This window comes from Puma concolor, chromosome E1 (assembly GCF_028749965.1).
Source record: "Puma concolor isolate L17-30 chromosome E1, mPumCon1.1.hap2, whole genome shotgun sequence".
Lineage (NCBI taxonomy): Eukaryota > Metazoa > Chordata > Mammalia > Carnivora > Felidae > Puma > Puma concolor.
Window position 1 is genome coordinate 60,930,702 of NC_141680.1, and position 26,795 is coordinate 60,957,496.

General features: G+C 59.0%; 1 protein-coding gene and 1 long non-coding RNA gene across 5 annotated transcripts in view; one reads left to right on the top strand and one right to left on the bottom strand.

Annotated features, from left to right (window-relative positions):
• The window catches only part of RBFOX3 (RNA binding fox-1 homolog 3), a 417,949-nt gene that overhangs the window by 270,245 nt on the left and 120,909 nt on the right, over nt 1-26,795 (bottom strand). The window lies entirely within an intron of this gene.
• On the top strand, nt 617-4,526 carry LOC147574578 (uncharacterized). Its single transcript, XR_015244343.1, has 3 exons — nt 617-822; nt 3,220-3,335; nt 4,115-4,526. It is a non-coding gene; the product is annotated as an uncharacterized LOC147574578 (long non-coding RNA).

Below are 26,795 nucleotides of genomic sequence, written 5' to 3' on the forward strand. Positions count from 1 at the left end.
CATTGTGGGAGTCAGATGTGTTGACAAACACAAAAGCATTCTGGAAAAAAACCGAAGCACCAAGGAATTCTAAGGCATGGTTATTTTGTGCAAGTTTGGATGCCCCTGGCACCCCCAAAATCCTTTCTTGTAGTAGAATCACCAGTGATACAAGATTAGCAGGTGTGTCTCCTTTTAGGCAAATCTGATGTTTAAAAGACACAAATTGGCTGATGATTCACTTCACAAAGTTTCCCTTAATGTGAAAATGGAAAGATCCCGGGCGCATTTTAAATATACTGCCGTTTTTAAAAATACCTGTTCATCTATAGGTTTTTCAGAACATACTCGCGGCGCTGGGTCAGGGACTCCCGTTATCATACCCCTCCATAAGCTGGGGGTCTGTGAGAAGGGAGGGAGAGTCTGTGCCCCCAGGAAGGCCTTGGCAGGGTCCCCTGGGAGGCATGGAGAGCCCCCTTGGACTTCTTGATCCCAGCCCTTCCAGGCCCTCTCCTGCCTGTCAGGAGGAGGGGCCTGGCCTCTCAGGGAGGGCTCCGGGAGGGGGTCTCCAAGCACACGGCAATTCTGGGGCAAGGCCAGGAAATCAGCGTGGATCCGCCCCACTGTCACACTTTCCAGGACCACACCCCACACGTCTCTTCCACTGGCTGAATTTAAGGCGTATTTTTCAGCTGTCAGGAACCCTAACCGTGAGTACAACTTCTCGGTTCTGTGAGTCCTTCCGGCAAATTATGCAACCTGAGAGTGGTTTTGGGGCTCCTTGAACTTGAAGCTGGTGTCAGAAGCGAGGACGGTCTAGTGTGGATGGCTGCTTCTCACATGGTGAGGCCCCTCAGCTCCTGCAGACCCAGGGCCCCACCCTGCTGGCCAAGCCCCCGAGGCCTCTCGAGGCCTGCAGGCCACACCCGTCCAGCGACATCACGGCCAACCACACACGGCTGGCCCTGGGAAACAGACCAGGGAGGCCACTGATGTCGAGGATGTGGCAAATGTGGGCTCATCACCCCGGCAAGGGGGGATCCCAAGAACTTCCAAGCCCCGCGCATCCCACACCGACCCAGCGAGGAAGCGTGGCCTCCTCCTCCTCCTCCATCTGGGGCCGTGTTGGGCGGGGGGGCCCAGAGGAGGAGAGAGGGAGGGAACTGAGGAAAACACCTGGGGAGATAAAGTCTGGAAGACCCCAGGCTCAGCCCTCCGTGCTTCTCCCTCCGTGGCCACCACATGCCCTCGGCAACACTCCCCCCACACCCCCCCCGACAGTTTCAGCTGCTCCCCACAGAACCACAGGTGCCCCCCACCCTGTAGGGCTGGAGAAATGAAAAAATAAAAATAAAGGAAGAAGAAAGAAAGCACCTCGGTGTTTCAAAATGATGCATCAATGTGGAACCAAGTGATCTTGTTCATCAGGGCTTGTCCTGGACCTCAGGCAGAGGGCTCTCCTGGGCCCCCTCCCTTCTGGGACCATCCCCCCTGCCCCCCGCCCAGCGGGGACTTTGTGCAGGGAGCGAGCTGTCCAGACGCCATTCCGCCAAGGGTTACGCCTGTCACATATCCATCAAAGGCCACGGCCACCTTCGGGCGCTGAGTTAGACACGGAGCCAGCTGCGCCCAGACCTTTATTAGAGTCCCACCCAGATGACATTGGGAGGGAGGGTGTGCCCTCCATCAGCCCTGCGGAGATGGGGCACCCAGAGAGGGAAGCGGGGAGGGAGCGGGGAGCAGAGCAGAGGCCAGCAGGGGCCTTATTCACGCTTTAGCACCCGCCTTGCTCTGGGCTGGGGAGCCCCAGGGGGAAGGGGGTGGTCAGGGAGGGCGGGGATGGGTCACGAGAACCCCCCTGAAGACGGGGAGGCAGAGGAGGCAGTGTGGGGGAGCAGCGGGAGCAGCCTGGGTTGCCCGCAGCCCCAGGACTTGTTGGAGCAGCCGCGGCAGACATGCAGTTGCCTTATAAAACCATCGGGCGTCCTCCCTGCCGATGTGGTCGAGACGCCAGCCCAGCCCCTGTGCCCCACGCCCCACCCTCCCTCAACCCTGTCCGCCCTCCGCGTTGGGTCTGCGGCCCTGGCGGCGTGCAGGGAACACCGTAGCTCGGGTGGTGCCCCCAACAGCCGCAGACGGCTCCTCCCTGCCGCACACACCTGTCCTGGGAGCTGTCAGGTAGACAGACGTACGACCCGGAAGAGGGTCCCCAGGCCCAGCACTCAGCGCCGGGACAGGTCAGACAGGGGGACATTGGAGCCTCTGCCTGTTTCAGAACCGCAGGTGGCTGTTCCCCCGCCCGCCTGGGGGCCCTGAGCCGGGACCCCCCGGCTCCCCTGGCTCCTCTCCCTCCGTCCCCATCGGCCGCGGACTCAACTGTGTCCCCCCATAACTCACGCTTTGATGCCCAACTCCCAGGGTAACCATTTGGAGACAGGCCTTTGGGAAGGTAACTCAAGTTGACTGAGGAAATGGGCGGGGCCCCGACCCAGGAGGATTAGTGTCCTTGTAGGAAGAGACCCTAGAGAGCACCGAGCACCCCCCAAGCACACACAAAGGCCGGGTGGGGACACGTGGCTGCCTCACGGCCACATGCCCTCACACTCACTTTTACACACACATGCACACGCTTCTGTAAGGCTGCTGTTTCTCCAAACTGTCCCACACAGGTGGCCGTCGGCTGGGCCCTGCCTGCTGGCTGCGGCTGGCACTTCACCTGACGTGGCCGCCATGAGACCACTGTGTCCGGTGGCCCCTGGCCACGGCACCGCACCCCTCCTCCCCTGACAGTGGGTGTCCAGACCACCTGTCCCCCGCAGCCTGAAGAACGGCGGCCACGGCACAGCTGCCCTCCTCCCCTCCCCCTCTGCCCTTGTAGATGCCTGGCCCCCATGGGGATAGCCCCATAAACCACCCGTGTCCACAGTCACACCTGGGAGCCACGGTTTCCGCAGGAGCCCCTGCTGAGCCGGAGGGGACGCCTGGGGACACCTGTCACCATGTGAGGCAGGGGAGGAACACGCACACCCCCTCGTCACCTGAGAGCCACCCTCCAGGCCTGTGGCATGCCTCTCGCATCCAGCTCCTTGGCCGGCATCTGGGTCCATCCCAAGCTGGCCCCGACTGTCCACTTGTCCCCACACGGGGCTCAGTCCCCTACCCACCACACCCAGAGGCTCACAAAAAGCCTCTCCAATGAGACCATGTTCCTTCTGAATGTGGTGGCACTATCATCCACAGGACCCTTGACGTGACCAGTGATGTGCTGGACCCATCTGGGTAGATGATGCTTCCCGCCCGCCCCAGCTTGCTGCCCTGGAACCAGGAAACGCTCAAATGTCCCGAGTTCCCACCAGGTCTGTCTCACCTTCCGCCTCCACCTGCCAGCAGCTCCCCCAAGACTCTCCCCCCAGTGACAGTCCCCTTCTGCTGTGGAGGCCAACAGCCCCTCGTGCCTGTGCACACATACACACACGCACACACGTCCACGCTCCAGCTCCAGGAACGGTGACCAGTGGCCACCGTGTATCCACACCCAGCTCCACTCTATGCGGAAGGCTCTCGGACAGTCAGGAGTCCCATCCTCCCCCGAGACCATCCCCTCTGGGGACAGGGACAGAGGGGAACATGGGAAAGGGGTGCAGCAAGGTGAGGCCGGTGGCAAAGACACGGAGGCCCAGAGAGAGAACCCAGAAGTCTGGGCCTGTAGGTACCAACCTTACTCAGAAGCGAGGGGTGGAGTGGGCTGCCTGTGGCCGCGAGGCTAGGTCCCCACGAGCCAGGGACCTGAGGTGCCCGGTCTGGACTGGTGGAGACGGCCTCCCGGCGCCCCACCCCACACCCTCCTCAGCTGTGCCCCCTGCACAACAGCCTCCTGTCGGGTACCTGCTTGAGCCACGTGGGCACTGGCCCTCCCTCCTGCAGCCTTGCCACACAGGGACCCCGTGCACAGAGGACAGACTGCCACACGGGGACCGTGTGCACAGAGGACAGACCGCCACACGGGGACCGTGTGCACAGAGGACAGACCGAGGCTGGGAGAGTCTAGGTCTTGTTGGGGTCACGTACTTTGTGAGTGGGGGCCAGGGTTTGACTCCAGCCCCTGTGATACCTTCATTTCTTTCTTTCTTTTAAGGGGAAACAGACAGTTTAAAAATTAAACACGGCCTTTGATCTATGTACCCACACCTCTGATCACCCCCCGGCCTTGTGCACGAATATTCAGCCTTGACCCGGGAATTCTGTGAATCCAGAAGGAAGGGGGGCACAGGTTGGGCCTCCCTCACCCCACATCCCACCGGATGGTCCAGGAGGTGGCCTGGGGATGTCATCCTTGGTGCTCCACCCGCTCCCTGGAGACACGTGCACCAATCGGGCTTCCCCCCTCTGCTACTGGGATGCCAGGTGCGCCTCTGGCTTCCGAGAAGGTGTTTGATTTCAGCCTGGCTGCTGGGGGGGCCACTGGTTTTGCAATGGCAGGAAAGAATCAAGAGCATGAGCCTGTCTGAAATGTCTCCCAAGAAGAAGAAGAAAAAAAAAAAAAAAAAAAAAAACAGGTAAGAGAAAAGTGGACAATGGCGGCTCAAACGTGTCGTGCCTAAAACCGTTCAACCCACTAACAGATGGAAAACCACGTCTACACTAAGGAGGCTTTCCAACCCGTAGTTTATTTAACTGTGCTTTTTAAGGGACTCTTAATCAGAAAGGTGATTTCAAAATCAAATATGCTTTGGAAAGTACTTTTGTTCCTAGAGTAAAGTATAAATATGATTTACCCTATTCTATTCTCAACAAATATTATTTTTCATCTGCCAACAGACTCCTCATAAGAACACGGGGCACGAGGTCAGTGCTGATGTGCCGACACACGCACAGAGCACGAGGTTCAGATCGGTGCCTGTGGGCCTCAGCCTACTGACTCACTTTTGCCGGAAACATGGCGGGCACGTGTCAAAGATCAGAAACGACTTGAGATCTGCAGCCAGAGGACAGCTTGAAATTTCCCAGGTCAAATCAGTGAACCGCTCTTTACAGCAAAGTATGAGAACTCGGGCCTGAGCCCGTGATCACGAGTGTCAGCACAGGAATGCGAAGGAGGGATTCAGGGCCCCCAAAGACACACACACAGAGCATGAAATGGAACGCGTTCAAACGATACGGGCGATTCTCATCATTCATGGAACTTAGGCATCACAAAGTCGCAGCAATCACTGAATTAGCAAACACTGAAACACCGTCCTGAGCAAACACGGGGTTTCGGTCCTACACGCCTCCAGTCAGTGTTTTGTCGACTCACCAGCACACGACCACCGTAACCATGTGTTTGTTAGTGCCCGGCTCAAGTACATTCACGTTCTTGTGCAGCCATCACCCCAGCCTCCCAGCCCCCACCACTCTACAGCTGTCTCTGTGAACTCGACGAGTCTAGGGACCTCGTGTAAGTGGGATCCTATAGCATCTGTCCTGTTGGGACTGGCTGACCCCTCGGCAGAGGTCGTCAAGGTCCATCTATGTAGCGGGTATCCGAATTTCCTTCCCTTCTAAGACTGAACAATATTCTACTGTGCGGGTGGACCACGTTTTGTTTATCCCTTCATCCACTGATGGACACTTGGGTTGCTCCCGCCTTTTGGAGAGCGTGAGCAGTCCCACCACGTACATGGATGTGCACATATCTCCTCAGGACCCTGCTTCCGATTCTTTTGCGGAAGTGGAATCACTCGTTCAGTGGGCTTTTTGCTTTGTTTTGGGTTCACAGAAATCAGCATCTACATGGAGCTTCGCTTCTTGGGCCAGGCCACCGGAGCCAGCTCAGCTCACAGAAGGAGCTAGTCATATGCATATGCGTGTCAGGCATCTAGGACGATGGGGAGTCTGCACACACACGTTCATTTTAAATGGTCACTAATGACCCTTTATCCACGTGTACCCTGTTTGGCTAAAAAAAAAAAAAAAAAAAAAAAACTACCTTATTTGTTTGAAGTGGAAATAAAGGATAATTAATTAATTTGTTAATTATTCTTCCTTCCTTCCCACGAATTCCGGTATCAAAGGCCCCGTGTCCCAGATGTGAAGGGAACAGATTCGTTTACTGATGAGGAACCAGGGAAATGCCCTGAGGCAGGGGAAGGAAAAAAATCAAAGAGCGAGTGTGGTACAAGCTTTCAAAAGGAGACCTAATTGGAAGGATCCTAGAAATTCTACCCGGCTCCTCTTCTTAGTAGGACAAGTAGGTCTGTAGGACAAGCCCCACCACTGGCAAGGCTGGCTCCCTACAGATCTGTACTTCACGCTTAACTTGGTAAGCGTATAAAGGATGTCATTAAATAAGACATTTAGAACACCACCGCGGCATCCGGGATTTCCTCTCTTGCTGTCCCCACTCCAGCCCCCTGCATTAACTAGCCTGCCTCCTTCTCTGTGCCTCCCAGGGCACGCCCCAGGTCACCCGCACGGGAGACGGACACCTCCGACCTGTTGGTATTGGCGAGGTCCACAAGCCTGCCTGTTGGGCTGTGCTTCCACGGACAGACAGTAGGATACCCAGGTGCCACCAGGAGAGTGAGGAGCAGGTGCCTCACCACGCCTTCTTCTCCCTGGCCACCCGCCGCTGGGACAGGACTCCTTTGCCACATCCCCACCCCCATCCCAGCTACCCAGGTTTGGGATCAACTGACGTGGAGACCCTCCCTATGCAGAGTATCGGGGATGGTCCCAAAGGTTCACAGGCGGATGGCCCTGCCCTGTCATGTGACTTTGCAGCACGTCCGGTAGAAACCCGCCTACTTCCCCCCACCTCCTGCGCCTGGGCTTGGCCACGTGACTTGCTTTGACCAATGGGAGGTCAGCACGTGTGATTCAAGCAGAGGCTCTGAAGGGGCCTGTGTGTCCATCTGTGCCTGTGCCATGGGCAGCAACACTGCCCACAGGAAGCTGCAGCTCGGCAGCTAGGACCCAGAATGAGCCCCCTGCAGAGCAAGTAGCCACACTTGGCCAACCCCCAGCTTGAAGGAGAAGCGCCCAGATGAGCCGACACCAGCCCAACCCGCAGATGCATGAGCAAAACGCGGTCGGTTCTGAGGGTTCCTGGGGTCATGGTCCAGAAAGTCGTCACTAACCTTGAACTGGAGAATACTGAATGAGTGCTCCTAGCAGACGGGACTCTCACAACGTTTTTGTCAGCCCACCAATACATAAGCCTACTGTATGTGTGCTTCTGGCTAAAGCTATCTTATTTAATATGTGTTGCCAATTCGTTAACATCGAACTCACCGCCAACGGTGCTACAATACCTGCTGGTACCTGGATGAAGCCTATCGAACACCCGCATTTTCCCACAGAGCACATCACGGCCTGCCGGGGCTTCTGGCCACCAGACGGCACCTCAGCGCTATGCTGGGGGCCACTCTAAACAGCAAAATCACCAACAAAAAGTGCAAAAACTCTGGCACTAAATAGACCATTGGTCTGCATGAAAGTTGAAAACAAGAAGGCAGAGTGTCATCTTGTCCCGCCTCAGCTGGGAGCACCCACACTGGCTCCGCGCGTGCCCGCGAGTGACCACAAAAGTGCCATCAGTACTGATTTGTGGGTTACAAATAAATGTTAGCGAGACAACAAATTCACAAATACAGAATCCACGAATAATGAGGATCGACGATTACGAATTATAACCGTTTAAATACTCTGACTTATGGGGTAGTTGTTACGCAGCAAGAGCTGACTGTTACAAATGATGAGGACCTGGCGGACCCACGCCCCTCAACTTCCAAGATGGAAACATCTGGAACTGCTGGAAGCAAATCAGCTCTTTCTGGACTCTAGGACAGGGTAAAAATCCCAACATTTGCATCATAGTAGGACATAAAAGCTCACTAACTCCTCTTCCTGATAATGTGCCTCCCCCCATGCCCGACACCCCTAAACGCTCCAGCTGAGTTACATCAGCCACGGCTTCCAGGTAGACGGAACGCAGGCAGAGAACATGGAGAGGCGTGCTCTTGTCCCCGAGGAGTTTCAAAATCCTCAGTGCTGCCTTGACAACCAGAGGGGAGCATCTCAGCAGCACCTCTCCTGCCTATCCACTGGGGTGCTGTGAGTGGGTTTGGGGATTCGACGGGCGGGGAGGGGAGAAACCCCAGCATCGCCTCCAGGTCCTCTGGAAAGGACCTGGACCAAGCTCCTTAGTGCAGGACCAGATCTGCCTGCAAAGTGCAAAGACTTCAGTACTGACGAAGAACAGGCATCTGGCCACAGAGACCAGGCCGACAGTGAAACTGTGCTAATTTCTGGACAATGTGGAATCAGAAGGGGCGCTAAGCAGCCTGGTCCACTCAGAAACAACAAACGTGTCCAGAGCTGGGAGAAAAGGGGCAGTGAAGGCTCGGCTTTGCAGACAAGCCCACAAAAGAGTAACAGCTCACCTCCATCTTTCTGAGCCCAGCTCCTGTCTGACGCTCTCCGGAACGTCCAGATCCAGGAAGCTGGGAACAGCGTGGGACTGTCCGTGGTCCTCAGCACCCAGGGGTCTGGCTGTCTGACTTCGAAGAGAGGATTAGCCAAGAGGGCAAGGGGGCCCAGATACGTTCTGTATCTTACTTAGGAAAGAGAGGGTTAAATTCATGTTGCTTCAAATCCATATGAATCTGAACTTTAGGGAGAGCTCCGTCTTGCTTGGGAACACCAACGGGGAAACGGGCTTTGGGGCCGCGGGGGGTTCAGGTAAGGGCTGAGTGCTGGAGCCCTGGGGGAAGCAGCGAACCCTCAGAGGGCATCAGTAGCAGCAGACTCTCATGCAGCAAGGGCGGCGGGGGAGTGCACCCCTGAAAATAACCGACTTCTGCAAATGGGACGGTCTCCGCTTCCCAGGCCCAGGAGGGAAGGAAGAAGAAACCTCTCCCAGGGGCCTCGTGTGAGTAAGCCGCGCCCTGCGCCTCTGCCCGTCTCTGGTCGCCTGTGGACGCTCCTAGTTCAGAACCTCCTGTGTTAGGCTGGAGAGGGCCTAACACAGAGGATGCAAGCCTGGCTGGGGGCCACACGTCTCCTTTGGGACCTCAGGCCAGTGGCTTCCCCTCTCTGGGCCTCAATTTACCCCTCTGCAAAGAGGAGAAAGACAACGGTACGCACCCCATCAGCGTGGTTGTGGGGTCGAATGAGTCAATTCAAGGAAAATCCTCAGAGCGGTGGCTGGCGCACAGCAGGCACGGACAGACGCTGGTCATCTGGGCTCAGGCCCTGGCGCTCCAAACCTGCTCCCAGCCGCCTCCCGCTCTGCTGGGTGTCAGCAGCCACAGGAGCTCGTGGCCGTTTGTCTGCAGGCGCTCTCTGCACAGACAATTCTTCATGACCGGCACGTGGCTCAACCCTGCAGCCCTTACATCCTGAGCATCTTCTCCCTGCCACCTCGCGCATCCCCAGCCACCTCCTCCCACGCCCGGGCTCTGTGTACCCAGGGAATGCAAAACAATTTTAACATTGTTCTAAGCCAAACATAATTAGGAAGGTAAATCTATAACAACAGCTAAATCACATAATGCATTCCAAATCCAAGAAAACGTCACTGGGGGACGTCTAGGGGTCTCGGGGGCTCTACAGCACAAAAGTGATGGCCATGCTTTCCCCTGGTGATCGCCCCCCTCCCCAGGCTCCTCCCCCTGCCATCTGCATAAGAGCAGGATGGGATCCCGGCTTCCCTGGGGGGGGGGGGGTCCCCATGGAGCTCTCCGTGCTGGGTGGGGACACACAGCAGATGGGTCCTTCTAGAAATGCCAGGAACCACTCACTCATCAGGCAGCCGACAGGCATCTGCCACGTGTCGGCACCGCAGAGATGCACAGGGAGTGCCGCGGAGGGCCGTGGCTGGTGGGGAAGGCCGGTCCATGAGTAGCTGCCCTAAGGTTGTCCATCAGTCCTCTTGCATGACAGACAAGGGAGGGCGGGATATTCTGAAATGTGCACGTGCACGTGTGTGTGTGTGTGTGTGTGTGTGTGTGTGTGTGTGTGTGTGCGCGCATGCGCGCACGTGCAGTGGGGAGGGGCCTTGGGCGGGCCTGGAGAGGCCTGGGGTCGGGGTGGGACCAGGCAGAGGCACAGAGGCCTGGTGGCAGAGGGCAGCCTCGAAGCCCATCTCCATGTGGCCAGAGCAGGGGACCCGGGAGATGGGGCCGGGGTCGTGCAGGGCAGGGCTATGCAGAGGAAGCTACCTCAGCTCAGACAGGGCTCATGGAGGGGAGGTCTCAGGACAGAGGTCCAGACTCGTCAACCGGCCTCTGTCCTGAGAGCTGACTCTTGCTGTGACCCCCCCCTCTCACCCAGGGCCCTGGTGGTGCTTTTGCCTCCTGTGGGGGCCGGGGGGTGGTGCGGGGAGCAGGAGAAGGGGATCCTTGCGGGTCCAGCTTCTTCTGCCCCGGGGACCAACTCTGTTAGAAGTGGGGGGCCCCAGACAGCCAAGTCCAACCTGAAGTTGGCCTTTCACTTTCGTGCCTGTGTTACCTCCAGCCCCTACCCCAGCTGCCCTCTGGATTCCCTGCACTGCCCCGCTGCCCCCCACTCCTGGGAGGCCTGCCGTGACCTTGGCTGGCTCCTGCGACCTCAGAGACAGATGACCGTGACTGACAGCTGCCCATGCGAACATTGTTCATTCAAGGCTCCGTCAGGGGTGAGAAGCACGACAGGGTCGTTCTGCCTGACCCCTCCCCCATCCCCTTCCTTCCCCTGGCTCCTCCAGAATCATAAAGAGATGATTAAATAAATAACGAGTGCAGGAAGGCCGTGCCGGAGCGGGAAAGCCCAGGGCACCTCTGAACTGCAGCTACAAATGGCTGTCACCCTCCATCACGCGGCCCTGACGCCAGGCTCTGGGGTCACGAAGGGCTGGTACTAGGGAGCCTCCCAGGCAGCCCGGAATCAGGAGACCCCGTTCCCAAACACAAGGCTCCCCAAACATGCCCACTAGAGGCAGGCACTGGGCAGCACCCTCTGAAACCCCCTCTCTCCCGGAACAGGGGGTCTTTGGAAGACATTCGGCCTGATTGCGCTGTCCTCTGGGGATCTGGAAAACCATTTATTCTAGCGCCCGTCACACCCATCCTTCTGCAACAAGCAGACCTGGGGAGACACATGCCCGCGCCCGCGTGCACACATGCCTGCGCACACACCCCGACGCCCACCAGGGCTCACGTGGAGCTATAGGGACTTTATGTTTAAATTTTTTTTTTTTCAACGTTTATTTATTTTTGGGACAGAGAGAGACAGAGCATGAACGGGGGAGGGGCAGAGAGAGAGGGAGACACAGAATCGGAAACAGGCTCCAGGCTCTGAGCCATCAGCCCAGAGTCCGACGCGGGGCTCGAACTCACGGACCGCGAGATCGTGACCTGGCTGAAGCCGGACGCTTAACCGACTGTGCCACCCAGGCGCCCCTGGGACTTTATGTTTAAAAGCAACACAGCCCCCTTCTGTGCTGCTGGACGGGGCGCGTGCCCGTGGAGCTCCCACTATGCCGGCCCCTGGGACCGCTCTAAACCCACAGGCCCAGCCAGCCCGCAGGCACTGGGTTTTATATGTTCTGTCTCTCTCTTCCCCCTTCCCAGCCCCAGCCGGCTCCTCCACGTGATAAAATTAGAAAGGGAATAAAATCTGCCCGTTTTCCACAGAAAGGTCTAGAAGGATCTGGAAGCAATCCATTTCCCCTGCTCTCTAAGATTAAACGATGAGCCAAGGCCCCCTGTGCATGGCTCCAGCCTCACGGAGCAGAGGCGCTCTGCCTACTCCAGCTCAAAATGCTAATCTGGTTCTCTGGGATCTCTGGAAACAGCTGGAAAATTCGCCCCATGTCGCAGCACAGCCAGGCTACACAGATGTGGGCTCCTCTCCTCCCTGGGGCCTCCCGTTTCCCCCCCTCCCCCACCTGGCCCAGGACCGTAAGGGGCGGGCAGGGGGACAGGCTGGCCAGGAGGCTCATCCGGGTGCCAGGGGAGGCCGCCTGTCTGGTGGGACCTGCACGGTCTCCCTCCGGACTCCGGGTCAGACATCGTCATTAATCCCCAGGGTGCCCACTTCCTGACTCTCTTGTACAGCCAGGACTCTCACCCGCACCTCCTCCAGAAGGGAGGGATATCGGGGCAGGAGCAGAGTGGCAGCAGGGGAAGGAAGGCAAGGGGTGGGGTGAGGTCTACAAGGCACTGCCTGGGAACTCGCCTGCAGGGGAAATGAATGTCGGCCATGAGTCCCCGCAGCTCAGTGTTTTGGTGTGTCCGGATGCGGGGCAGGGAGCTGGGGAAATCTCTTTCTTCTCCTCCTCCCCAAACCACCAGCTTCCTTGCAAATTCCAGACTTCCCGTGATTTTAATTTTATGGTTCACATTTTCTGCCAGCAGAATCCCGGATGACAAGGTAGAAAGTCTGCCTTGATTAACTGTCCCTCCGGCGCTGAGGCAGGGCCCGGCATGATAAATAGCGGGAATAAAACCGAGAGAGGCGTGTGGCAGGCAATCGTGGGCCCGGCAGTAAATCCCGGCTCTGATGGGGCCGAGATGAGCCGGTTATTTTATGGAGGGGGCGCGCGGCTGGAAACAGAGCAGCTCACAGAGCCGGCGGCCTCCCCCCCCCAGATGGTCCCCCTCCGGCCCCAGGGCCCCCTCCTGCCTCCCGGCTCCCACGCAGTGGATATTGTTTAAGTAAGATAGAGTGGAATCGCTCTATTGTGTCATTGATTTTTAATAAAAACAGGTAACATGCTGCAAATCTGGCGGTTATTTCATTTCTGCTCTGCTTTGCCCAGATGTCCAGTAACTTCCCCCAAGGGCTCCATCCAATGGGCAGTGGCAGCTGGCAGGGGGCGGGCCCAGGGTTCTGCGAGGTGTCCAGGAGGTCTGGGCTCTCTGCCCTCTGTGCACAAGCACGCACAAACACCCAGTGAACACACGGGTGTGCATACGTGTGAACGAGCACATGTGTGTCAGCACACAGCTACAAACCCACGATGCTCTCAGCACGCTACTTGCACACACACATACGTGTTTTGGGTGCACATGCACGCACGTGTGTGAGCGTGTGCGTGCAGGTATGTACACGCATATGCATGTGCACACACGTGCCTGCCTGGCCAGCGAGGAGGGACAGACTGAGCCTGAGCTCTCCTTCCAGCCCAGCTTAGTCTCCGGTGACCTTGAGTCTGACATGAGTAAGGTAGAGTGTCCAGGAGTGAGAAAAGGCATGTGAGCGGGGACAGTAAAGCTGGAACAGCAGCAGCAAAGGAGGACAAGGGAAAGGCTTGGGGGGCCCGGGGGGGTGCGTCCCCAGCGGACCACGGGGAGCCTGAGCCCCACACGCCCCAGGTGGACCGTCTCCCAAGCACCTAGCAATAGCACCCCCCGGCCACAGCCAGGCCTCCCAGGTGAGTCTCTGCCGGGTGCGCTGGAATCACGGGACGAAGCTAACGTCTGCCTGATTTATGGCTGGACCTATGTGCGCTGTTTGCCTGTAATCACGAGCTAGTAGCAGCCGTCTGTAGAAGCAGCGGTGAGCCGAGGGTGAGCCTTACACTGCCAGGCGTTTCTAATGTTTCCCGAGCCTTTCCACAAGTGGTGTCTCCTTCCCATTTCCTGTCCCTGTAACTCTGGAAAGGCGGGAGCCTCAGAGTCTCCATCTGGCACATGAGGGACCTGAGAGGTGGGGGACTTGCCCAGGGCACACGGACCTGGGCAGACCCCACTTCCTGCCTGACCTGCCCGCCAGCTGGGGCCCCATCTGCCATGCCTGGATCTTTCCGCCTGGGCTCTCCAGGGTCAGGGCAGGAAGCTCTTCGGCGCCCTCCGCTGACCTCCATCGGAGCAGCTCCGTCCTCATACTTTGATTACCGGCCCTCCCCAGGGGACGTCACTTTTCACCAAGGAATCTGCAGCCAACTCACGTTTGATCCCTGGACCGCATTCCCCGGCCCCCACCCGTTGATGTGGCCGGGAGGCTGGTGGCTCTGCTTTCCCCAGCACAACCGCTGCTTCAGCCTCTTCACCCTGGACCCCCTTCCCACGGACGACAGCAGAAGGGCCACCCCCACCCCCGCCCCCCACTGCCAGGGTCCAGATCCCTGTGTCCGTTCACCGCCTTCATTCAGCCAAGCGTTTTCTCCCTCAGAGCGTCCCGCTCTCCCACCAACCCCGAGAAGGGCCTTAAAACTTCTCTTTGCATGCAGCCCCTGCAAGGCAAGCTGAGACCAGATTCGAGGCGTCCACGGCGGGTTGCAGCTGGGGCACAGGCTGGGACTGTCCCCACAGCTGGCTCCAGACCCCATGCAGCTTCTCCTCGGGTCACACACACACTAGGGACACAGAAGGGAAGACAGGACCAGGATGCCAGGAGGGGACGTCGGAGGAAGGACTGTGGAGGAAGAGAGACAGTCCAGGAAAGAGCTGTAGGTGCAGGAGGCAGATCTGCACCCACGAGCAGCATGGCGTGGAGGGCTGAGCAGGGCTCCAGACGGGGCGCCTGCCTCGGGCTGCAGCCCGGTGCACTCTCTCTCGGGGCCTGCGGGTCTGTGGTGGGTTAGACAGCATCCGCCCACCGAAGTTCATGTCCACCAGAAACTCAGAACGTGACCTTATTTGGAAAAAAGCTCCTGTGTATGTAATTAAAATAAGGATCGAGGTGAAATCCCCTGGATTGGGGTGGGCCTGAAATCCAATGGCGGTGGATTCTAAGAGACATACAGGAGACACAGAGAAACACGGAGACGGCTGCGTGAAGGCCGAGGCACAGATGGGAGTGACGTGTGCCGGCACCAAGCACCGTCGGCAGCCACCGGCACCCGGGACGGAGGCCTGGGACAGAGGCGGACCCTCCCTCAGAGCCTCCAGAAGGAGCCGAGCCTGCCCACACCCGGACACGGACTTCGGGCCTCCAGAACAGGGAAGGAGAGAGCAAACTTCTGTTGTTCTTGGTGATTCCTCACAGCAGCCCTGGCCCGGGACCGCTCAGGACCAGGAGCTGTCCAATTCCACCCCTAGCCCAGTGCCCAGATCACGGTAGCTGCTCCGTGACACGGTACAGAGACTCACGTTGATGCAAAACAGACGGCAGTGGTGAAGGACGGATCGCGAGGTCAGGAGCCCGGGTCCCACCTTGGCCACTGGCCACGGAAATCCTGGCCCACAGCCAGGGCAGGCCCACCTGCCGCCCCCATCTGCCCCTCAGTCCATCTGTGGGAACCGCTCACTTGGGGCTCTGCGGAAGCTTCCAAGCAAAGACAAGATGCTGTTCTCCAAGGGGACACGGGGTGGAAGGGGTGCCTTTGAGAGCCTCGCCTGCCCAGTGCCCCATCAGCTGTCAGCACTGAGCCCCGGGTTTGGGAGGGTGTGGTGGAAAAGACCCTCACCCAGCCTTCAGCAACAGCTGCAGGAACCTCCCCCACCCCTTCCTCCTGCTCCGGGCACACAGAGAGGACAGGAGAGGAGGAGGAGGAGGAGGAGGGCAGGGGGAGGGGAGGGGAGGGGGAGGGGAGGGAAGAGGCGAAGTGCAGGGGGAAGGCACGGGAGGGGAGAGCAGAGGAAGGGCAGGGGGGAGAGAAGGCGAAGTGGGGGGGGGCAAGTGGAGGGGAGGTGCAGGGGGAGGGGAAAAGATGTGCAATGGGGGAGCAGGGCGAGAGGGAGCAGGGGGAGGGAGGAGGGGAGAAGCGCAGGGGGTAGGCAGGGGAGGGGAGAGCAGTAGGAGGGGAGGGGAAGTGCGGGGGGGGGGCAGCGGGAGGGAAGGGCAGGTGCAGGAGACAGGATTCAGCAGTTAGAAGCATATGGTAAGTACTCCAAGTGGCCCTGGCTGCTGTTGTTAATATTTCATAGCAAAACGCACATTTAAAGGACAAAACCAAAGGCAGGGCCTTCGGACCTCATTGGGAGGCGCCAACAGCGCCGGGGGACAGAGCCAGAGAACAGCACGCTGGCTGATCAGATGGGGTGTGGGAACCAGACACACGTGAGGGTGGGGTGGAGGGGGGCAGCCACTCGGGAGAGGGTGGGGAAGCGGGGGGGACGCCCCCCACCAAATCTGGGTCCCAGGAGGTCGGGACCTGAAGGGTTTGCTTTCCAAGCACCATCATCAGGACTCGCAGAGCCCCACTTGCTGGCTTCCAGCCGAAGGACCAAACAGCCACAGGGGGGAGATCTCACTGACAGGGCCTCCACGTGCTCTCGGTCCTGACAGCTGCTGGACCCCCCAAAGCAGGCCGGCAGGGACAGACAGGCAGCCTGGCATTGTGGAGTGTCTCCGGCTGCCTGGAGGCCAGAGTCCTGGGCACCCGCCATCTGGAGAGAACCACAGATTAGGGGAGAGGGGACGCCTAACCCCTCTCGAACCACCCTCCCCTGACCTCTGCTGCCCTCTGCTCTGTGCCGACCCAACAAGCTGCTGGGCCGGACCCCTGCCTGAGCTGGTGAAGCCAGGCCAAGGATGGATGTGTGTGTGTGTGTGTGCGCGCTTGCCACTCGCCCACCCTCACTCGTGCTCACACACGCACACTCACTGCGAAAATTAACAAAGGGAAGCCTCGGCCAGAATGCAGTCCGGTGGCAGGGGGAGCTCACTCCCTATCCCTTGCTGTTAACTGCAGACCCAACCGGAGAAGAGAGAGCACCTTGTAGGTGGATACCCCAGCAAGTGGGAGGAAGGTTTCCACCGGCCCCTGGCAACGGCTCAGCCAATGAGAGACGGTCACAGTTCAGCCAATGAGAGACAGTCACAGTTCAGCCAATGAGAAGCCACCATACTTCCAACTCCCAGTTTACTCCAATGGACTTTCTGTTTACAACAGCCCTCCCCGCCCCTGCATCCTCCTTTCCTCTATAAAAGAGCTTCCTCCGCGTTTTCCTCAGAAACTTGCCTGTGGTTCTCCTGTAGCTTGCGTGCCAAGGAATGCAATTCTCTGCTATTCTGGAATAAGCCCATTTCTGCTGGTAAAGTGACCGCCAGTTTTATTTTTCCACGTACATGTAGCGGTACATGCACACGCTCGCTGTGCATCTGGAAACATAAGCCTCTTCCCCATCGTCTATGGGCCACCCTGTGGCCTCTGGCTCCGCCGTGTTCAAGACGAGGAAAGGAGCATGGACGAACAGGCCCGTGGGCAGTGCAAGACCGGGCCCTGGGTGACCCGCCAGGGATGACCGCAGGGACAGGCCCGGCCTCCCCAGGCCACAGGGCAGCCTAGAGCGACAGCAGCAAGAACAGAAGCACGGAGCGTTTGCTCACCACTTGCCAGGCACTAACCGTTAGTCCTCACAGCCTGCCTCTGAGACACGATGGGAGGATCCTGGGCTCGGAGGCAGGCCCCACTCCGCCCCTGCAGTGCTGTCACAAGTAGGGAGTCGGCAGGCGCGTCACTGTAGGTGACAGAGACAGAAGGAACCCAGGGACGATGAGAAGCGGACTGCAGACCAGACCCATCTCAGGCTTGCCTGGCAGATTCCGGGCCGGCCCTCGGGGCTGATCGGTTTCTGTGACCTCGCAGTGGGACCAGGGCTGGGACCAGCTGGGACACGCCCACCCTGTCACCTCTCCCATGGCCTGTGTGTCGTCACACTCATGTTGAGCCATCCCTTCTAGTTCACACTTCTTCACAGGATACTTTCCGAGCTCAACAAGGCCAGGGAATGGCCGGGCACATGTCACCAGCTCTGAACCCACTTCCCTTGTGACATGCATCCACACCCATGGAGCGGATGGGCTGAACACGGCACCCGCGGTGTGCTGGTCAGCACTGGCCCTACGTGCACGGTCCACCCTGAGCGGCACAACCAAAGCCCTCTGTGCCCATCCCCCCCTTCCCACCTCCCCACAAGCGCCCGAGCTACCCAGGCTTCCCCACTGTCCCCTGTTGTGACCTGTCTTCCTCCCTTAAAGCACGGCCCAGACCTGTTCTTCATAAGCCCTGTGTCTGGGTTTGTATTTTATGGGCCTGTATTGGCTCCCAAACGGTATCTACAGATACCGCAGAATATCTAAAATACACAAAGAACGTTTTCATCACCCCAAAAGAAATCCTGTGCTCATTCACAGTCCTTCCCCGCTCCCCCATCCCGACCAGCTGCTGGCAGCCATCCATCCTGTCTCTGGATTCACCGTCCTGGACATTTCATGTCAGCGGAACCCTAGGACACATGGCCTTTTGTGTCTGGCTGCTTTCACTCAGCATCACATTCTCGAGGTCCGCCTGTGTTGTAGCAGGTGTAAGAGCTCCGTCCCTTTTTCAAGGCCAAGTACTATTCCAACTGCACGGACAGGCCACATTTGGTTTATCCCTCCAGCCGCTGACGGACGCCGGGCGGTTTCCACCTTTTGGTGATTGTGATGATGCTGCTACAAACGTTCGTGCACAGGCTGTTTTGTGTGCATGTGCTTCCACCGGCCTTGGGTCCGTTAGGGAGTGCGTTTTCTTGAAAAGAGGTTCCAGCGTCCCGAGGGAAAGCCAAATGAAGCCGAGGACCCTGGAGCAGAGTTCCCAAAACGCGTTTTCTAAACGGAAGCAGCCTCGATGAAGGACGGATGGGCTTGGCCTTCAGAGAGGTGCCCTAGGGCTCACAGACTCCTTTCTCTGCTAATCACTAGCCACCCCCCCCACCCCCTGCAGAGCTGGGAGGGCCGCCTCTGCTTCCCCAGCACACGGCCCACACAGAGTGGCCTCACCATCGCTGACAGCCTGCCTTTCGGGACCGCCCTTCCCCACACCCCTCTCCCCCGCGGTTTCCCTCCAGATCTGCGCCAGCTCAGGGCCCACACAGAACATTCCCCCACACGGCCGGTCCTGCCTTCACAGACACACAGTCTGGGTCCAGGTAGAGACATGGGAGGCAAGCCTGAATGCTGTCCACACATGGAGCATTCCAGATCAGTTTCACCCCCAGGTGATGCTTGGCAATGCCTGGAGACGTTTCGGGGCGTCATGACCGGGAGAGTGGCATCCAGTGGGCAGAGGCCAGAGATGCGACTGAACATCCCCCAGTGACAGGACAGCCCTCGCACAAAGAACTCTCTGCTCCAACCATCGACAGGGTTTAGGTTTAGAAACCCCGCCCTTGGAGGGAAGTCCCAAGAGGTGACAGCTCCCGTGAGTCCCTGGAAGCCTCAACCACCTGGCCAGCCGGCTGAGCAGAGAGCGCTCACCCCGTCGAGAGCCTGCGAGGTCAGCGCTGTCTCATCTATCCCACTACTTCCAGGACACAGAATCCCATACTTCCAGAAGGCTCCAGAGGCTTCTCTCCCAGCTCCAAGCCCAGGACAGGCTTCCTTCTTTCTTCTCCAGGCAGCAGAGTGGCAGATCCCTGGTCCGGAGTCGTGGGGAGCGAGAGGAGCGGAGTGGTGTTGTCCCACCCTGGGGTCCTACACACCTCACCGCACCCCAGGACCCAAGGCCAAAGCTCCCCTTAAGACCCCTCCCTTTCACCTCCACATCCTCTCAGAACCAGCATGGATGTGCAGCCACTGCCTCCCGTGTGTGCGGCGAGAGTGTGAACCTGTCGGCAGGAAACGTAACCCAGGCCGATTGGGACACCTGCTTTCAGGGTGCTTCAGTCTAGGGGGCGCTCTGCAAGTGGGTGCAGCTCCTGACTCGGTCAGCTTCTGAGACGCCCTCAAGCAGATTTCAGGGCTGGGGCTCCAAGCGGCAGGGAAATTAAACTTCCAGCCTCAGCCCCGCCCCACGGGCGGCCGTGTCTACTGGTGGGAACACAGAGGTCATGCTGGCACCGTCCCTCCTCCCATCTGCCGGGCAGGGCAGGAGCTGCCACGCATCTCCACTGTACGGGAGGGCCAAGTGAGGTGCAGGGAAGTTGCCCGAATCAGGAAGGGGAGAAGGGCTCAACCCAGGACTGGGTGCCCCGAGCCTGGCTTAGCCACCACCTCGGCTCCCCCACCTGTGACTCGTGGGGAGTTCCTTGCAGGCAGTGGGGAAGCAGTTGGAAGGCTTCCCTCTGTTCTGTGTTGTGCTGCCCATCGGAGCATCCCCTGGCACAGTCGGGATGAGCCCTATCATGGGTCAGGTGCAGCTACAGGAAGGGGGGGTGCGGGGGGGGGACACGATTTGGACAGAGGCACCTAAATTGAAGCCTCTGGACATTACAGGAGATTGAATTACGTTCCTCAAAGGGACATGTCCAAGTGTTACCCCTGGACTCTTAGACTGTGACCTCATTTTGGAACATGAGTCTAGAGTAGCATGAGATCCAATGGCCAGCATCTTTATAAGAAACAGAAGAAGAGAAGGACGCACAGAGAAGGTCACATGACGACAGAGGCAGAGATGGAGGGACAAGGCCACAAGCCAAGGGGTGCCTGGGCCTCCAGAAGCTGGGAGGCGGGAAGGATCCTCCCCAAACCTTCACTTCAGGCACCGCAAATCTCAGGCTTCCAGCCTCCAGAGCTGTGACAGACTCCATTTCTGTTGTTCTGAGGTTACTGTTAACGGCAGCCCCAGGACACTGGCACAGACATACTCGAGGGTTGGGGTGAAGCACTTGTACTTAAAGCTGTGCCCAGGGCAGGGTCAGTACAGGAACCTGGTCTTGCCACCCTCTCCGCTGGGTTGGCAGCCCCTGCCTAAGGGAGAGCAGCCGCCAAGGTGCCCCTCGTGGAGGCTCTGAGGCAGGAAAGAAGGCCAGCACGACGGGAGTCTGGCGGTGGACCGGCTCAGGAGGACGCTCCGGGCGCCGGCAGCCGTGGTCCCACTGCGGTCACTGTTGAGTCCCCCTGCCTCAGCCACTGGGGCGGGACCGCTTTGCGGGACGGTGGGGTGGGGGGTGTTACCCAGAAGCCTGGGCCCTTCTCCCAGCCTTCCCTGAGGGGGGAGAGCAAAACAAAACCTCCCGACGCTGGTCCCACGCTGGGAGGCAGGGGAGGAGGCCCCGGATCCATCCTGGCACTGGGCTTCCTTTCGCTCCCATGAAGGAAATTAACATTTAATTACAGTAGGAGCAGAACAGAACACAGCCCAGAGAAGGCAGTGGGGACCTGTCACTCACCGCCCGTCTCCCTCCTCCCACCCGCCCACCATGCTCCTCCCTGGAGCTGGAGCCCGCCACCCCAGCCTCCAACCTCTGCCAGCGGCAGCCCCTATCTCCAGTGATGGTGGCGCTCAATCCATTTCAGGGAAGTCAGCAAGAATTTCCCAAGCCCTCCAGCCACCCCACCCCATGCACTCCAGCCCAGTTTATGAAACAAAAACCATCCCGAAGCCTCCGATCTTTTCCACCCAGAGATATTTCAAAATTTTGCATAATTGCCAATTAAGATCATTTTCATCATTCAATCACGGGTGAATATTCCCGCGTGCTTATTGGAAGCGCGTGCGCGCGCACACGTACACACACACGTGCGCGCTGTTTGCACGTGGCCAGTGTAGCCCCCACGGGGCGCCTCCCTTGGTGGACACTGCTTCTGGACGCCAGGTGGGCAGCGGGCCCCAGACCTCCAACGGCCTGTGCCCGCGGGCGTACACACAGCCTCGGGCTCGCGCACGGTGGCAGCCGAGGGCATCTGGGCAAGAGTGGCCACGACGGGCCGCCCCAGCCCTGCCGGTCTGCAGCAGGGTCAGCACATCCCCGCGATCCAGCCCGCCCGCCTGTTAATTAATCACTCATTAGGCTAATCGCAGCTATCTCGTTTCCCACCAGGAGGGGAAGACATTAGCGCAGTAAACGCCAACCCCAAAAGCAAGTAATAGGGCCTGCAGGAAGGCAGGAGGAAAAAAACCAGAGCTGGAAGTTTCTAAAAGCTGTGTGGGCCTCACAACAACGCAGACAGCGTGCGTGTGCGGGAACACTCTGAGCACAGACGCAAGGGACGTGAAAACCCACTGGGGTGTGCGACACTGTGCACCCTCCGTGTCCAACCGAGGGCGGGGCTGGGAGAGAGACGGCTCCTGCTCCAGTCGCGAGCAGGTGACTCTTCAGGCCGAGATGGGAGGCCTGGGCCTGGAACAGGAGTGACTCTGGGACTGTAGCAAACAGGCCAGGGAGAGGCAGTCCCAAGCCATCGATGCTGATGTGCTCACCCCACACCAGGGATTGGGTCCCAGGGTGCTGCGTCCAGGAAAATGGACCACCCCAAAATTCCAAAAGGAATCCCAGGTACATCTGAGGGAGAAAAGGACCAGACTACAGCTGTCAGCAACTTGCCACAGCCCAGGTGCCGGGCTGGTGAACAACAGAGCTCCAGGAGACCCGCCGGGGAAACCGCTTTGGACAAGGCACTGTTTTTACGTGTAATCAAGACTAGTGTCAATGCCCGTGTTCAAAAAGATAGATCCTAAGAAGGAAGAAAATTTGACAAGAGGAACCTACTGTAAGGAAAGCCCCAAGTGGGCTTTGCCAAGTGAGGGCTGGTGGTCCTGGGCGGGAGGCTGGGACAGCCTCCTCCGAAGCCCCCCAACTCCCCCGCCCCCAGCACAAGGGGCCCCGCCTGAGCCTGAGGCCGGGTTTCCCCCCAGGAGTTTCCGCCCACAGATAGGCTAGACCCTTCCCGCTGCCTGCCTGGTGTCATTAGGACTATTTGCTACCGAAATGCACAATTAGTGGAGGCTGTAATGATGTTCAGGTGTCATTTGCGAGAAATTGAATCCAAACACCTGGGTAGTAAATGAGTAAAAAAGGTATTAGGAAATTGGGTTTTAACTGTTTTATGCTAATTTATTCTGCTCAGCCATTAGAGTCAACCCGAAGCGGGGGGGGGGGGGGGGGACTGTCAGTGTGGCAACAGTCACAGGCAGAGACGGGCTGGGAAGAAGCTGTCACCTTCGCTGTGTTTGGAGGCCAGAGACAAGCACGCAGAAACGTCATCTGGGGGACGGGGAGGAAGCTGGCGCGGTGTGTGTTCAAATCCTCTGGGGAGACCAACCTTCTCACCTTGACTGCAACTCAACGGGGGGACCCGAACCAGGGGTGAAGCGTACCCTAGGATCAAACCCGGCGAGAGGGAAACCGTCCTCTAATGAGGTCCCTGCGGCCATCACAGGCCATTACACCCGACTCAGGAGGCACCTACGGGACACCCGAGTTCGCATCCCTGCTCTGCCGCTCACTTGCCGTGAGACCCTGGGCAAGCCGTCTGATCCCCCAAACCTTCCCTCCACCGTCTGAAAACAGGTCTCAAGAACGGCACCCACGTCATCTGATTGTCACGGGGACGGCACGATAGCGTGTGTTAATACGTAAGCCCGGCATCGACACCTGCCACGGGGGACCCCTCCCTCTGTGCCCAGACGTCCCCCCCAACCTGGTAGGGGCCATGCCATCAGCAGACCACAGGGGCACCTGGGGCCCACACTCCCAGCCGCACGGAGCTAAGGGAGCCTCCTCTTACATCCCTGTGGGGGTGGGGTGGGGGTGGGGGTGGGGGTTGCGCATGGGGACAGGAGCACTGAGCTGGGCCGGGCATCCCAGCTCCCCGGGAGGTGGGCAGCTTTGAGCAAGTCACGCTATCTTCTGGGTCTCAGATGTGCCGTCTGTAAAGTGGGGGTGATAACGGGGGGGGGGTGCTTCGCGGGGTTGTTCGAGGACCCAAGTAAGTTTCTGCAACGGTCCGAGGCACAGACAACCAGCCACTTCTGGAGCATCCTGGGGCCGTGTGCTTTGCCTCCCTCGTGACCGGGAGCTGTGTGGCCAGCGGGGGGGAGAAGGGCCGGCATCTCAGCAGGACCACCCCCCTCATCCTGGGCTCAGCAGGGAGAGGGCAGGGACAGCCCACGGGAGGCTGGCAGGAGGCAGGGGTGTTGAAAAGAGAAGGAGGACCGGGAGGGTGGGGAGGCCTCCCGCTATGCCCTTGATGCTGGGAAGCCTGCACCTGTACTGAGGTCACGGACGGGACGTGGGGCCACGGGGCGCTGCAAGAAAGTGGGCAGGGGGTGCAGAAACGTGAGGACGCGTGCGGGGCACGTGCAAATGTGCGCAGGTGTGTGTATGTGTGGAAGTGTTTGCGCGGTGAAGACGTGTGCTAATGTGCGTGAACGCGTGCTGACGTGTGTGGACGTGTGTGCTGATGTGTGTGGACGTGTGTGGACGTGTGCGGATGTGTGCAGACGTGTCGGTGCCCCTGCAACAACAAAGATCCAGAGCCTCCCCTCCCTCGAGGCTGCACCTCTCCTGACTGCGTCTTGGGAACCGCTGTCACAGCCGCAGACGCTGTCCCTCCAGGGCCCTGAGGTGAACGGAGCCCAGTGCCAGGGTGCCCGAGGGGCTGAGATCCACCATCACTATTACGACACACTCCACCCGTCCCCCAGCACCTGGAACAAACAGCAGCTTCCTAAGAGGGGGAGGGGTGCGGTGAGGGCCTCGAACCGTGGCGGACGGGGACCAGCGACCTGACTCAGTCCCCAAGGGCTCGGGTCCACCATCCCAGAAGCCCTGGGTGGACAGCAGGCCACGTGCCCCGGGGAGGGGGCGCCCGGGTCCTGGGGCGGGAAACCGACAGCTCTCGACCACCACCGGCCATCCAGGAGGGCAGTTCTCAGCTGCCAGCCTCACACCCCTCAGCCCCTGTGCACCCTCTGACCCCCTAGCCCTTGCTCTCAGAGGGTCAGCCGCCCCCAGGAGGTGACACCCACTCACCCCAAGCCAGGATGCACCATTCTCCTGGTCCACCCGGTCCTGCCTTCAGAGAAAGGCCAGCTGAGAGAGGGAGGGAGAGGGCTTGTCCCGCCTGGGGCAGCTCCTGCCCGGCCCCTCCTCTCTCATCTGAGAACACTGCCTTCCCCTGCCCAGCCGACCGAACCCTCAACCCCCAGCCCTGCAGAAGCCTGCCCCCAAGCAGAACGGGCCCCAGGAAGGAAGCCCAGGGGTGGAATTACCGTCGCCCCAGACAGCAACAGTGCTGGGCAGCCGAGAACTCAGTCGGGCCCTGCTCTCAAACAGGGTGCTCTAAACAAAGTCTGCACACAAGGGTGGCCGGGCCCTGTCCTCAGGAGGCCAGGTCCGGAGGGTGGAGATAAGCAACATACTAGTGAACAAATCCCCATGGTTTCTGACGGGCGTCTTGATGCCCAATGTGACAGCATCAAGAGAGGCTGGAGGGGAGGAGAAGGCGGGGCTACTCAGGCTGATCCCCAAATGCACAGAGAATTCATCAGGAGGTGAGAGTCATGGATTCCCTGGGCACCACAGCACCAGGGCCCCGTGCAGCCCGCCCCACCACCAGAGAGTACCCCCATCTCCCGACTGCACGGTCTCTGAAGCCCCCAGACCCAGCCGAACGCCTCCCCTCGGTGCCTCCAAGGCCTGCACCCAGGTTTTAAGTCCCCAGGACCTCTCCCACCACATCCCACACGCCCGACCCGCTCACGGGGCTCACGGGGACAGTGGTGTCACCTCTGCGGCATCACAGGGTTCTGAAGCTGGCTGTCTGAGTATTCGTTCCCGTCTTGTCTGGGGCATATGGGACACAGGGGCAGCTGGAGGGGGACAACCGGGCCGAGTGGTTAGGGCTCTGCCATCCACCCACCTCGAACGCCAGACTCCGTGTCTCTCCAGGAGCCGGGAGTCCTGGGGATCCTGGTGCAGTCAGAGCTCACAGGGGTTGATGGTGTGGAGGCAGTTGGAGCTCTGGGCTGGGGGACACTGGTGAGGGGTGGGGCTGTTCTGCATTCTGACAGGGTCATGTCCCACACACTCTGGAGACTCCTGGTCACCAGCTCCTAAGGTCTGAGAGTAAGAGCCCTCAACACACGGCAGATACTGGGACACCTGTTCCGTGAAAGTGGGACATCCAGATTCTGGTGATGTGGAGGGGACTTAAGGAGGAGGGTTATGGGATTCGGGGCCACAGTTTTATCTCCTCATTCAGCAAACAGGCTTTCTGTGCCGGAATCTGCCCCCAAATTCTGGTGCTTCATGGCAGCCAATTGTCCATCAACATATAGACGGATAAACAAAATGTGGTCAATTCATACAATGGAATAGGGATCTTCCTCAACTTACGATGGGGGTACATGCCCACAGATTTGTCATAAGTTGGAAACGGCGCAAGTCGAAAACGGACGCCACGCACCTGACCTACCGCCACAGCTCAGCCCAGCCTCGACGCTCTCAGGACACTCACGTTAGCCTACAGCTGGGCGAAAGCATCCTGCACAAAGCCTATCTTACGATACGTGTGACTTGCTGAATGCCGCGCGGAAGGTGACAAACAGTGGCTCTGTGGGGACAGGATGGCTGTCACCGAACCGGCTGCCGACCCCGGTGATCGCTGGCTCACCGGCGGCTGGGCTCCCTGCCCAGCATCACGACCGAGGACAGGACCACGTGTCTGTCACCAGCCCGGGAGGAGATCCGAGTTCCAAATCCCGAGGAGGGTTTCTACTGAATGCGTGTGGCTTTCACACCCTCGCAAAGTCGAAAAATCGTCACGTCGGACCATCGGAAGTCAGGGACCATCTGAGTTGCTCAGCATCGCAGAGAAATGAAGAGTTGACATGCAGTACATGCTCCGAAAGGCATGCTGGCCCCGTTTATGTGAAATGTCCAGAGTACGTGAACCCGTGGAGACAGAACACTTGCCAGCACAGGGGAGGGGCTGAGGGGTGGCTGCCGATGGGCCCTGCTGATCCCAGGGTCCCCCTGGGATGAAGAAAGCCCTCTGGGGCCAGGCGGAGGTGATGGCTGCACCACAAACACCACGAAGGCTCTAAGTGCCACCAACTCTGACTTTGAAATGACGGACAGTTGATACCATGTTATGTAAACTTTACCTCAATTTGAAAACGACGCCTCGGAGTCTCCTGCTCCCACTTGAGCCCAAAACTCCATCCCCTGTGTCCCAACCCCGGCAGCAACTTCCCAAAA